This window comes from Thermobia domestica, chromosome 3, assembly GCF_964235325.1.
Source record: "Thermobia domestica chromosome 3, izTheDome1.hap1.1, whole genome shotgun sequence".
Classification (NCBI taxonomy): Eukaryota; Metazoa; Arthropoda; class Insecta; order Zygentoma; family Lepismatidae; genus Thermobia; species Thermobia domestica.
In genome coordinates, this window is record NC_137456.1 from 277,498,182 (window position 1) to 277,512,420 (window position 14,239).

The window sequence follows — 14,239 nt, forward strand, 5'->3', positions numbered from 1 at the left end:
TTAAAAAAATACTGGCGCATGTTAGATATTCTCTTTAATCTTTGTAATATTATTATGTAACATATGTAACTGTTAACATCGTCTGTATTACACTAACTGCATGTAGCATGGAATTAAGGCAGGTCATCGTAACCCTAATGTATTATTAAATCTACTCTCAAATTAGTAAACTGAAATCCTTCTGTAAAATCACATCTCAATTCCATCCCTCCTATACGAATCCTCAAACCTGACCAGTGTTTCCACCTCTGTAATCGTGCTCTCGATACAAACGAAAAATCCCTTTTGGAAAAGGAAAATTCTCGTTCCTTTATAGATTGTGTGAATCTAACGATAAATGTGTCACCTGGTAATACAAGGTAATATTGATTTAAAGATAGTGAATGGGATAATAAGTGGAATGACCGAATAAGTAACATAGTCACCGTGATATTAGTGACGAAACTTTGTTCTCGTAATTCCGGAAATTTGAGAAATATATCGACAACTACTTCTACAGACCGAATATGTGTCGGTTACGATTAACAAACATAACCTAATGGGTGTATAATAAAATGAAATGAAGTTAAATGCATGGACGCCAGAAAGGGTGCTTTTATAATACATGTGATATTATAGCTCGTCTAAAGTACGAGAGAGGACTCGTAGAATTAATTTTAAAAAATATATATATGTGTTAAAGACTCATTTCCAACCCTCGTCTCAAGTTTTTTCTTTCTTTGGCTCATAATATTGTAGAATGTAATGATATTCTCGGACTTACAGCATATTTTACTAAAGGATAAATAATTATATTAATTTTTTTATCTGTCTGTTAATATCTATACACCATTGTATTGCTGTTATTCAATTTTGTATGTGAATTGATAGCTTTATATGCATACCTATTGCATGTTCATAACATCTTGTGTTTAATTTCCCAATAGATGTAATAAATGTTCACCAATTTAGTTAGATGGTTTCTTTTAAACTATTTTCACCCATGTCAATACGCTGTCCTGTTTGTATGTGTGTGTGCGTGAATGAATGACAAATTTAGTTTTAAGTAATAGCATCTAATATTGATTGATGACGATAGTCTGTAAACTGTGTGTAATAATATATTATATATATTGGTGCATGACAGAAGTCATGATAGGTAACTAACCCTAAATTACTCTAAATCGGCTCTGGGATTAAAGCCAAAACAACAGAACGATCTATAATCACGACATTCCTTCCAAGAATTTTAAAATCTTCTATTTGTGGAAAATATATACATTACTCATATTTTTTTCTTCTTGGCTGATTCAAATGTGTGTTCGATTTCCATTACGAAAATGCAGATACAAGATACAGGTTATTTAACATTTCGAAATAGTGGATAAACTATTAAATTAAATTTTCTCATCACCTGTGATGGGTCAGGGCAACTTCCACTTCCACTTCCACTTACTTACAAGGCTGGATCCAGGTCAGGGTGATATGAGGGAGCATGTGTATCTTTCGGATCACTTCAAAATTGATCCTCAAGTAATATAATTCGGATACGAATTACTTTTTAATAGCTACTCAAGTTTCTTTTCTATGTTTCCACTATTATCCAGTAATTTTTCGTCTCTAATTCTTTCTTCTTTTCTCCTTTTCCTCCTCTCCTCTTCCTCCTGTTCTCCCACCTTCTTCTTCTTCTCCTTCTTCTTAAATTTATTTTCTTTCTTTTTCTCTTTCTAATAAAACTGTAAAGGTGTCGTGACTGGGAGACGTCGCTATAGACACGGTCATCAGATTCTCTTTATGTTTCTCTTCGGAAGTCCGATAAAAATTTAACTAATAATAAGATATACGCATAAAACAAAACATCGAAATTTACTTATTAATATTTTTTTATTTATCCGATTAAACTCAAACTAGCGACATCATTCCCCAATCGCGACAATTTTTACAACCCAACCTAGCCGGTTCGAACCTAGTGTTGCCACAAGACGTGTCTCGTCTCGTCTTGTCTCGTACAGTGTAACCACCGAGCAAAAGTATTTTGTACTAACGTATGCAGAGAAAAAGCACTAGATTTGGGGAAAAAGTACTAAAATTTTATCTACTTCCGTTTCACCCCATTTATGACACTTCATGATAATATCTTATTAGAAGGTTGCCGACAGCTCCCTCTCCTCTGTGAGTGGGGGAGTGATCCCACATTATTGAAAGAATCCCAACTTCATTTTCTTTTTTACAGCCAAAATTCGATACAAACCGTGCAAACTACTTACACCTTCCCAATTTTGACTTCGCTCCTAAACTAAAAATCCTGGCGGAATACCTACTTAATTGTCACCATACAACCACTAATGTAACACAGGTATGACAAATATAGAGGATATCGGGAGAAAACAAGAAATACCATAAAATGGGTTTATTGAGAAAATCGACTTTTAAGTTTTAGGAGGCGACTGGATGACACCTATGTCATACTTATAAATACCACTGTTGCAAAAAGAAGGAAGGAAATGTTACTAGGAAGAGTTAAATTTTCGTACATTCCCAGTTTTCATGACATACCTTTTTCTCTCCCAAGTGTATTTATGAGAAAAGAAGAGGAGAAGAAAAGTACTAGATTTGTTGGTGAACGTACTATTAATAGAACCCTAAAATATTAGAAAATGTACTAGATTTAGTACGAAGGTACTAGTGGTGGTCACACTGGTCTCGTAAACGAGACGAGACAGGACCCTTTGATGTGAGACATTTTTAAAAATTTGTTTAAAAATTTATTAACTCGGAGACCGAGAGTTACCTGCATTTTCAAAATCAAACACTACATATTCAGGTCAAGTCATGTGACTTGTAAAGCAGCAGCAGATGTTGGCGGGAAAGGCCAAGATTGAAACTTCCAGTGGTCATATAGATTGCAAAAGGAAAACCCTCTTTGTGAAAAAAGATGTTGAAAAACCTTAATAGAAAAGTGTCTTCTGTCTATTGAATGAAACAATCATGATACATGAACTTCCAGGAACATCATCCTTTATCTCTTGTCCCAAATTCCCCTTGCTGTAAACTAAGGACTTTATTTTTCATTTCTGGCTTTAATGATAAACTAAACAATGGCAGGGAAGATTTTTACAAAGTCAGTAAGCCGACTACCACCACCCATTCAATTTGAAAACTGGGTAGGGATTACAATTCTCACAGACCCCGAGTCAAGCAGACCAGTCAATGCTGTCAATTGGACTGCGTTGCCACTTTACATGAATCTAGCGGCCCGCCAAACAGAATGTTGAAAGTTCTGACTGAGGTGGCAGAAGAGGTTAGACTACATTGGTCTTTATTATCTCGTGGCAGTATTCTTTTTGCTAAATGCACCGAAAACGATAATTCAAGCACGTCATCTTGCAACTAAAATTCAAGCACGCTTTCTTTCTCTCTCTCTCTCTCTCTCGCACACATACAGTGGCGTAACTAAAGGTCTGGGGGCCTCCTCGCAGGCAGCGTGGAGTGGGTCCCCTTATCCACGTCCAACTTCACGATTTGGGGGCCCTTAATGGCTTGAAGCCCCTCCCCCCAGAAATGCGGGATATGCGGAGCCCTTATTTACGTCCCTACACACACACACACAAACAAAATGTAAAATTCCCCTCTTCATGGGGAAGCCTGGCGAAGGACAAAGAAAGCCAAGAGATCGTCGATGGCCCCTTCAAATTGTTCTTTGCCTTCAGTAAGTTTATGATACTAGGAATAACATGGAGGTGAAGAGTTTTTACAAGGGGATCTTTGTTTTGTTTCGCGAAGATGCTGGATCTGAACAAAGTCCGAAATTGACCTCTGCTTTCATCTAGAGAGGAGGGGAGTATTTCCCTTTCCTAGTGAATAATATTAATTAGAACCTGAATTACCTTCAGAAACTGTTTCCTACGTGGCACATAGAACCTTTCGAACTTGATAAGTGTAAAGAACATTTGGTATAATATTCATGGAACTCCGTTGAAAGCAGAAAATATCTTGAGAACGGGCAAAATTCGAACATTGAAGAACATAATTAACAGAAAAGAAATAGGATATTCAAACCATATTTTTAATGCTGCTATAAAATAAATAGCCTATATTTTTACTAATTCTTTACACCATGAAAGTAGCCTGGGGAGGATATTCTCCCCAAATATTTCAGACTGAAATCCCTCTTATGCAGCACAATTTCGCCCCTCTGATACTGATACGAAAAGACAAGTACTTTTAAAATCCATACACATGCCCCTTCCGGGACTCGAACCGATGGTCGATCGCTGCAGACCGCTCGACCACCCAGTCAGCTTGGTATGAAGGTGTTATTCCAAAATGGATACCCAAAAACCAATTGTTTTATACCACAAGCTTATCTGGGTGTACCGTCATGGATATGTTACACAAACAGGGCAAACACCATATGGGAGCACAAACCCTCGGGTATGGGAACAAATTTGCACCATGGGTGTGTAGACCGTCCTCATATATTCTTTCATCCGATGTGTCGTTCAGTTTTATTACTATGGCACTTTAAGTAAAGCTTATTGTGTAGTAACCTATAAAATTTCAATCAAATACTTTCTATTGCTCAATAAAATTATTTTGTTCCATGCCATTTTATTTATTTATTTTAATAATTGCAACAGACTTAAACATGCCAAAATGGAAAGTAGTTTTTGGATTCTTCTGGGTTAACACTGTAAAACCTAAAGACTGGATTATACGAAATCAAAGTGTGTATGCATGGACATTGACTAAGTGGGCTGATAGTATACAGTAGTGTCGGAGATGGTGACACCTAGCTGCAGCATTGTGGTCAGTGAAGTTACATAATCGAACTTTATTTGTCGTGTAAACATTACTTGACATTAGTGTCTTCGTTTTCGACGTACCTATGAGCAATTTATATTCGTGTATTGAAACTGGTAAAACAAATTTCAATGTTTCAGAGTGTATAAAAAAATAGTTTGGGTCGAGGAGTCTCAGACAACTAACAGCAGAGAAATATTATTTGTAAACTATTTGTCCTAGTCTTGAGACTTATTTGAATTTATTTTTAAGACCTTTAGGCAATTTTGGCTCACGCCGAATTGATGATGATGGGAGAATTAATGGAATAAAGAAACTGATAGGATACGAGACAATTCCGAGAAAACACACACTCGATTTTTGTCCACCACAAAGCTCACATGACACTAACCGAGATCGAATCGACCACCACACGCACTAGAGGTGAATGCTTCACGGTGAAGCTATCGTGACAATTCTTGTATTATGTGTTCTGAATAATAAGTTCGTTGTATCTTGATCAGCATATTGCACTCTGCTACATTTTACTTTAGTTCGCATGATATGCTACAATATTATATGAGACAAACGAGACGAGACGCGACATGCTTTGCACGAGACGAGACAGTCTGAAGTCTCGTCTCGTCTCGTGGCAACACTATTTGAACCATCGGCTCGGCCGAGCCGTGGACTCTTTCCAACGGAGCTGGCTCGAGCCGGTCGCTCACCCCAACTGAGCTGGCTCAAGCCATTGGCTCAATTGAACCGAGCCTATGGCTCATCCCAACCGAACCAGCTCGAACTGTTTACTCAGTTGAAGTAAGACTAGCCGGTTGGCATCACTATCCGGGTCGGGCTTCTGCTTGAGCTCAAACATTCGACGTGCAGGTCTCAGCCTTCATGGTAAGAACTACATTATTTACTTTGTATTGGTGCTCATGACATTTGAGGTTGTCTGGTTATAAAAATCTATTGTCGTCTCGTTATCGAGACGGGACGAGACGAGACGCGAGTAGTATCCCCTGTCATGAGCAACGCTAAAAGTATTGCATATTACTGTTTACATTTCTCATAATTTTCACTTTCCAGTCTAATCAGGCCATGATTTCAAGACGAGCTGAACGAGCGAGATATTTATCAAATTCGACTCGACTCGAAACTCGACCTCAAAACAGTGACTCGGCTCGGAACTCGACTCGAGAAAATTACCTTTGACTCGACACGAATTCGAGTCGAGTTGAATTTTAGCTCGATCGTGCCCATCCCTACACAAATCTACGAAATGCTTATAGCCTTAAATATAGCTTATTTTATGAAAATCCATATTTGGCTTTTTTATAAGCCTTTAAATTAATTCTAAAGATAGTTTTTCTTTGAAATTAAAGTGTATTTTTTTAAAAAATAGCCTATTTGCCATTATATATTATCGCATTAATTGATTTCTCTTGACAGAGAGTGTCTTATTAAGCAACAAACACTTGTTTTTCATTCTCCTTTCTCACCACCTACAGATTTATAACTATTTGACAATTCTCATGGACTCAGAAAGAATTTTAATGTCGCTCCCGTGACGGCCCCGTTTGCTACTTTTTAATTATTTTAATTTTCGCATTTCATTACAAGATTGAAAGTTTTCTAATATATGTTCAGTAAACTGTCCCGTTCTTCAAGCCACAGAGATTGCTTTTGTTTATTAAAGGAAACAAATAGGACATCTAATTAGCTTGAAAACTCTCAATGTAATCATCATGGTTTATGTGGGTATACGGAGAATAAGAAGCGTTTGTTAGGACTATGACCTGCGAAGTACTACTGAAATTTGAGATAATGACAGTCTACACAAACACAATCAATCCACGATGGTGCATCCAGTTCCTGTGCCTCGGCTAGGGGTGAACGTCATCGATGATGACTTATTCAATTCAACTGATCATATTGCTATTGACTATCTCAAATGAGATGAGTTGTTGATGGATTTTATTATAATTGAAAGTCATGTATGTTGCTTGTTAGTCTTCAGTGAATAAAATTCAACATTTCAAATTTTACTACCACTTATGATCCTACACACAAAAAAGGGGTTTAATATCTACAATGTGGGTTATAGGTTAGCAGTTAAAAATTTAGCAATCATTTGGGTAAAAAAGCCTATTTCTGAAGGCCATCTAGCCTATTTCTTCAGAGCTTGTTGACAACACTAAATGTTACTCACTAAAACGTATTTTTGAAAATTCATCCGAGTTTCGAGTCAGAGAAACGTAAGAGCCAATACGTCTCTTTAGTTCTGAAAATTGAATGACTTCTTTTGAGACAGAAGAACGTATTGGATGTTACGCTCCTCTGAATCTAAGATCAGTTCGTAAATGAGAGATACGTTACTGCCTTTTAACACAAGGAAAAGAGAGTTACGTAGATTTGTCACCAAATGGGCCTTTCAAAATTATATAGATATATAAAGAAAAATGAAAATCCGATTTTTGGACTTACGTCCCTCTGATTCTCATATGACCTTTTGATACCTGTTGACTGGCAGAAGAGAGACAAATTGACGAGTTTTGATGTCCCCAGGTGGAAACCAACGTATACTGTACAGACAGGGAATTTGCCCTTGAAAAAAAATCTATTTTTTGGCCTTTTGTTCCTCTGTGCTACGTCTCGCACATCAAAGACGCGTATATTAAACATATTGTCATGAGGGAGCTCTTAATTATACTGTAAAAAAATAATAAAACAGTATTTAAACACTTTTATAACATATTTTGTTTAGAAAACCACAAGTGAGATGAATGAAGGAGGCTTAAAATTGTATTTTGTATACGCTTCTTTGTTATTGTCGTATATTAATCGACAAAGGTACTACAAATCCTGATAACTAAAGCCCGGATTTCCATGCACAAACAAACTCCGAGATATGCATGCAAATATGCATAAAAATATAAACAATATGCAATAAATTATGTATTAAAAATTTTAACGTATGCACTTCAATATACAATAAGAAAATAAAATTTCAATTTCTTATAAAAATATCTCATCTTGACCTCTGTTGTTCGAACTATTAACTTCTTCTTTGGTTTTTTCTGTAAACTCTCTGCGTTTATCAGTGAGAAACGGTTTGTAGATCGAAAAGTTCCTTTCTACATCAGTAGAAGTTACTGATGCATGTGAGAAACACCAAATGTTAGGTCCTCTTCCAATTCCATGATTTCACCATTAAGTATATTTGCAGTGTCACAGATTGTTTTATATCCGGGATTTTTGCCTAATACTTGGCAAAGTTTATCTGACAGGTTTTTTCGAAACACCGTGACTTTCACTGGACAAAATATGAGATAATTTGCCCAACAAGGAGAGTGAATTCAGCAAAGCGTTGTTAAGGCATTCTGACTGTCTGATAATTTCAGGTATTCTTGAGAAGTGATTGTGTATGTATTTAGTTTTGTTCTCAATGCCAATTGTAGAGAAACATTTTTGTAACATAAATAGCGGCTGCATCATCGGGATTTAGTGAGTTTACAACTGTCTTCACTTGATTTAACTTATCTGCATAATACAACACAGCTTAAACGCATGAGCTCCATCGGGTTTAAACTGGTTGCGGAGGTAGCGGAACATTGTACGCAACTTCGTAACATACGTACGTGCGATTGAGTTTTCACAAATACTTTCTTTATATTTGGTACAAGCGCGTATACTTTCAGATATTGGCATCTGATTGATTTTGCTACACGATGAAGACCGTGTGAAAGACAAGTCAGGTGCACTAATTTTCGATACAACTTTATTCTATTATTCTATACAACATTTTTCTCTACCTCTGCGTTTACAAAGTGATTCAGTTCACTTTAATTATAACCTATTTGCTTGTGATATACTCTGAAATATGCTAGTATGCAGCAATAAAATTCGGAAATATGCAGTATCCTGCAAAGTTTACGAAATATGCATGCACATCGAAATTCACTCAAAATATGCACTTATATGCACTATCATATGCGTCTCAAACAAATCCTTACAAATCCGTCGGAAAGAAAATAATATTTTCCATACGTTTGTAAATGTTACTATAAACATGCATTTTCCATATAAATTCGGGCTGTACTGATAACTACAGTGAAGATACTTTTTATTGCTAATATGCAAAACACACATATCAAATACTTTAAATTTTATTTTCCATTAAATTCTATAGTATTCTCACAAATCAAACACATTGATTCTTTATTCTTTACATACTATAGAATTCTCACAAGTAAAACATTTTTAAAACTAGAATTTTCACAAAGAAAAATACAATTAAATTTATTTTCCTCTCAATTCTATAGAATTGTTACAAATCAAACACATCCAATTTATCTTAATTTAAATTCTATAGTATTCTCACTAATCAAGCACATTAAATTTTTCTTTCAATTCTATAGACCTCTCACAAATGAAACAGATTATATTTTATTTCCCTTTATATTCTGAATACATTATAATTAATACACTGTATTAAATACAAGAAAGCGCTTAAAAATTTCTAAATGCTAATGAACACTGTGCTTGATGCCACTAAATGATAATGGTTTGTCTTCTGATGACCTATGGCATATTTTCTACCAATAGCTCATATTGGTACTAATTCCGTAATTAAACCCGAACGAACAATATTTTGAATACTAATAGATACTGATTGATGCCTCTGTGAAAGACATTCTGCTAAAAAATTACCAGAAGATTTAATATCTTCGGTAGTTTTTGAAACAGACTCTGCAGGTCCAGTATAACACAGTCGTACATTGTTCTTAATTTGAATATTTAACTTAATCTCGTAGTCCAATGCTTCTTCAATATTCCCAACATATTGCACGCAATGAATTAAGAAATTCGATGCATCGTGTCGGCATCGATAAAGGAATGTTTTTCCCCACAAATCAATTAGTAACGCCATCCTTGATTTGACCATATATTCCGTAGAATACATACGGCAAGAAATAGTTTCAAGATTTGAATGTTCTGTTTTGATATGAGATAATACTGTGGTTGTACTTACGAACAAATCACAGTTTTCTATTGGGCATTTGAATTTTTTGAACGTGCATATAAGTTGGTGACTTGGTAGCTCCAAAATTTTGCACATTCTAGAACATCCGAAATCCCTATTTGGACATGGTACGCGAAGAACGTTCAACATAGAATCTAGAAAGGGAATTTTCGTCTTTATAAATACACATCTACACAGTGGACATGTTTCCAATCTTTCTCTGCATTGATTACACACATGATGACCGTTGATACAGATGATGACGCTTGAAGTTGCTATATGTAAACAGACAGGGCATTCAAGCTCCCGCCAAAGCTGTTGGTCCTGCTCCAACGCGAATGTTGCATCTTTCGTTGCCATTTTTTAAACTTTCTAAAAATAAAACAAATGAGCAAAAAATGAGCTAGAGAGTATTTTATCAAACCTTAATAATGACAATCAACATAATTCATATTAATTTAAAAGTAGAGCTTGTTCGGACGTGTTGCTCTCAACTTAAAATTAAATATATTTTGTTGTACGCTCCCACTGCTAGAGGGCTTCGAGGTTTAAGTTTTGTTCACTGATTTTGGGTGGTCAATCTCTAGTTGTCACCTTCGCCAATAAGTGAAATGTTTGTGGCTACTGGATATGCAATAATGGCAATCTATGATGAGATATTTCATACACACCCAACAAAATATTCAACTTAGCAAGTATCAACGGTTTTAATAGTAAATCACCTTTGAGATTAACTACGACGAAAGCACACTTATAGATTACTTGAATGGGTTCAAAAAGATTATTTTTTAAAAAAAATTCATAATGAAGTATACAAAAAATGATTCATCAATAAGCCTGAAATGATTGGTAATTAGCAAATTTAGAACGAAGTCTTTATCAGGGAGATGTGTGTTATTGGGAAACTAGTTTGCGAAGTAATTTTGTTCCGTTCGTGTCTTCGCTACCTTACATGAATTTAGATTCATTCTTGTATTTTAATTAATTATTCCTTTCGTGGACCACTTTTCTAGAAGTGAGAGGACGATGCCTCTTCTATATTACGCTTATGAGTCGTGCGGATTTCTGGATTTCAGATTACTTTATAGTAGAGGCTTGCACGGGCCGAATTTTTTGGACCGAGCCCAATCCAGCCCGAATGTGCCTAGGCCCAGAACAGCCTGAGCCCGAAAAGTTTTGGAGATTTTCGGCCCGAGCCCGACCCGGCCCGATAAGTTTTTTAAAAATTCTTGGCCCAAGCCCGACCCGGGTCCGATAAATTTTAAAAATTTTGGCCCAACCGCGGCCCGATATTTTTTTAAAAAATTAGCTCGAGCCCCAATCTTTCTCAAAATTTAGTATTAAACTTGACCTAACCCTCAGAAACATTTTCTAAACTCTGGTTCACAACCTGACGCTTTCCTCCCGAATGGTACCATTGCCTCCTAGAACTTTGCCTGTCATCGAGAGAACAAAAACTAAACTTCTTGTAACAAAAATATAACTTAATTGATTTTTAGCATAAAGTGAAGATGGCAATATTATTTAGCGACAGGCAAAACTTTCCCACCTCTTCTTGTCATATTTTGGGTTCAGTGAAGGTCAAGGTCAGAGCTCAATTTACCGCGCAATGCTTGCAATCCTCTAAAGTGCCGCTAACCAACACAAACTGTAAATAGCTATTGGATTCTTTGTAACATTTTTCACGAACACACTTCTGCAACGTTTGGCTTTATTCCAATTATCGTTTAACGAAAGTCAATAATTATTAAAGAACTGAAATTAATCGGCCCGACCTCGGCCGGACCTGAAGAGAAATCAGTGTCGGCCCATCCAGGGCTTTGGGCCTCGGTTCGAGTCCAGCCCGTGCAGGTCTCTCTCGACTTTATAGTAGGGTTCCCAATCTTGTTTACCTGGTGCCTCCCTTTGTGAATCCTGCATACTTCACGCCTCTCATCCAGCTCGTTGGTTATATCTGCTTTTGTCTGAGCCCTTCTGTGATTTCAGATGCAGCATTGAATTCTCAAATCTTAATAATAATAATAATAATAATAATAATAATAATAATAATAATAATAATAATAATAATTATTATTATTATTATTATTATTATTATTATTATTATTATTATTATTATTATTATTATTATTATTATTATTATTATTATTATTATAACTGAAAGCAAAATACAGCTCCTAGTCTTAGAATTCAATGTTATACTTGTAGTATTATGCACGAAGAAAAAATTAAATTCTGACAATATATTTAGCGTCAAATCCTAAAACACATTAAGAAATAAATTCAAATATAACTCTAATGTAGAATATACAATTATTATAGTTAGTTAAAAGCCTTGTAATTAAAATATGTTTCCTGTCGTTCGGATGAAACAATATTCTAACTCATGTACTATATATTGTGACTTTTAAATCATTTCTTTAAAAATATACTCCGAATAACAGTGGTTGCCAAATATCTCTCTCATAGAATTCAAATCCAGCAATTTCCTCCTATCTTCTAATGGTTCAAATTTAAAATATTTTCTCCAGTAGTCTGACGAATTGGAATAATAATCAAAACCTAACTTAAAACGTAACATTAATAATATATATATATATATATATATATATTATTAAGTTACGTTTTAAGTTAGGTTTTGATTATTATTCCAATAGATATTATTCCAATAGATGATAAGGGCAAAACTTGTCCCTTTAAACCTAAATGGTTAATATATATATATATATATATATATATATATATATATATATATATATATATATATATATTAACCATTTAGGTTTAAAGGGACAAGTTTTGCCAATAGATGTCATTACAGTCTTAGTATCTCCCATGCATTTTTTACTTTTCACGAAAATACATGGTTTCTCTTACAAATTTCAACCTATAGACTTCAAATTTTTAGAGAAGGAACTTCATAGCCTATTGAAGGCAATAACCCGTGCCATTTTTTTATTTAGAATTTTCTTCATTGTTAAAATGGCTTCATTGTTGAGTTGGATATCTAAACCTTTAACAATGGAAGTGTTTCAACAATGAAGAAAATTCTAAATGAAAAATCGGCACGGATTTTTGCCTTCGATAGGTTATGAAGTTCTTTCTCTTAAAATTTGAAGTCTCCAGGTTGAAATTTATAAGAGAAATTGTAAATTTTCGTAAAAGGTAAAAAAATACATGAGAGAGATACGAAGACCGAAGTGACATCTATCGGCAAAACTTATTCCTTTACACCAACCTGTTTATACAGGTGTATTCCCGTTTCGCCTTATGCCCGTTTCCATTACTTTAGGCTATGATTCTAAGATAGTGTATGCTAATTTGATTGGAAGTGGAAACGGAAATTCCCGTTTGGCGTTTTCACGTTTCGCCTCACAGCAGAGTAGGGAATAGTATTATAAAGGAAATTTAATGTCAGTTTGCAAAACATTGTAAGGCTAGCAGTATTTACGTTTGAACGAATAAAACATCGTATAATCAAAGTAAGTATACAGAGTAATGCATTATTTGGGTTTAAAAAAAAAGTTTAACAAAACCTTAATTCAAAGCGAGTGAGAGATATGGTTATGTTATAACTATGTTGACCAATATATTTGCAAAGACTTTTAGTAAAATGTTAGCTGAGCAAATACACAAAAATAAACAGAAGAATAAATATTACACGCTGAAGCAATTGCTCATGCAGCCTTGTATTTGTATCTCAAAGAAGAAATAAGAAATGATAATGAGATAAGAAATGTACTTTGATCAAGTAGAACAGCATTATTTTTATTGTTATTTATTTATATTTAATTCTACAGTACATATGTGGTTAATACTTTAATACTTGCTTATTTTACATATTTTTAGAAATACAATTAATTTACTGATCAAAGCAATATTCTGTATATAACAGTTTAAACACATAACAAATTATCTTCATCAGACACTATAAGACAACAGAGGAATCATGAACACAAAACGATAGCTACAATTGTACCCTTAGCCTGTGATTGGCTAACTTCCACCCATCCTACCAATTACCTTTCAGGATTTGTATACATTTTACACCAACATCTTCTAACATCAAAACAAGCGGGGTAACGTAATCAGAACTTTTTGGACTCGGTGTAAAATGTAAACAAATCCTGAAACGTGATTGGTGGGATGGGCGAAAGTTAGCCAATCACATGTAGAGAGTACAATTGTAGCTTTCGTCTTATGTTCATGTTCTCTCATGTTGTCTCAGTGTCTGATGAACCCAATCAGTTATGTGGTGAAAATGTTACACAGTTAAATAACTGTTTGTATACGAGACTACAGTGGCGTATTTACGACTTTTTTTGGGGGGCTTCTAATTTTCGGGGGGCTTTGCCAAAAAATGTGAAAATTCTGCAATATATTTAATTTACTTTACTATAGTAAGATTTCGGGGGCGGTTAAGCCCGGAAGGCCCCCCTTAAATACGCCACTGAG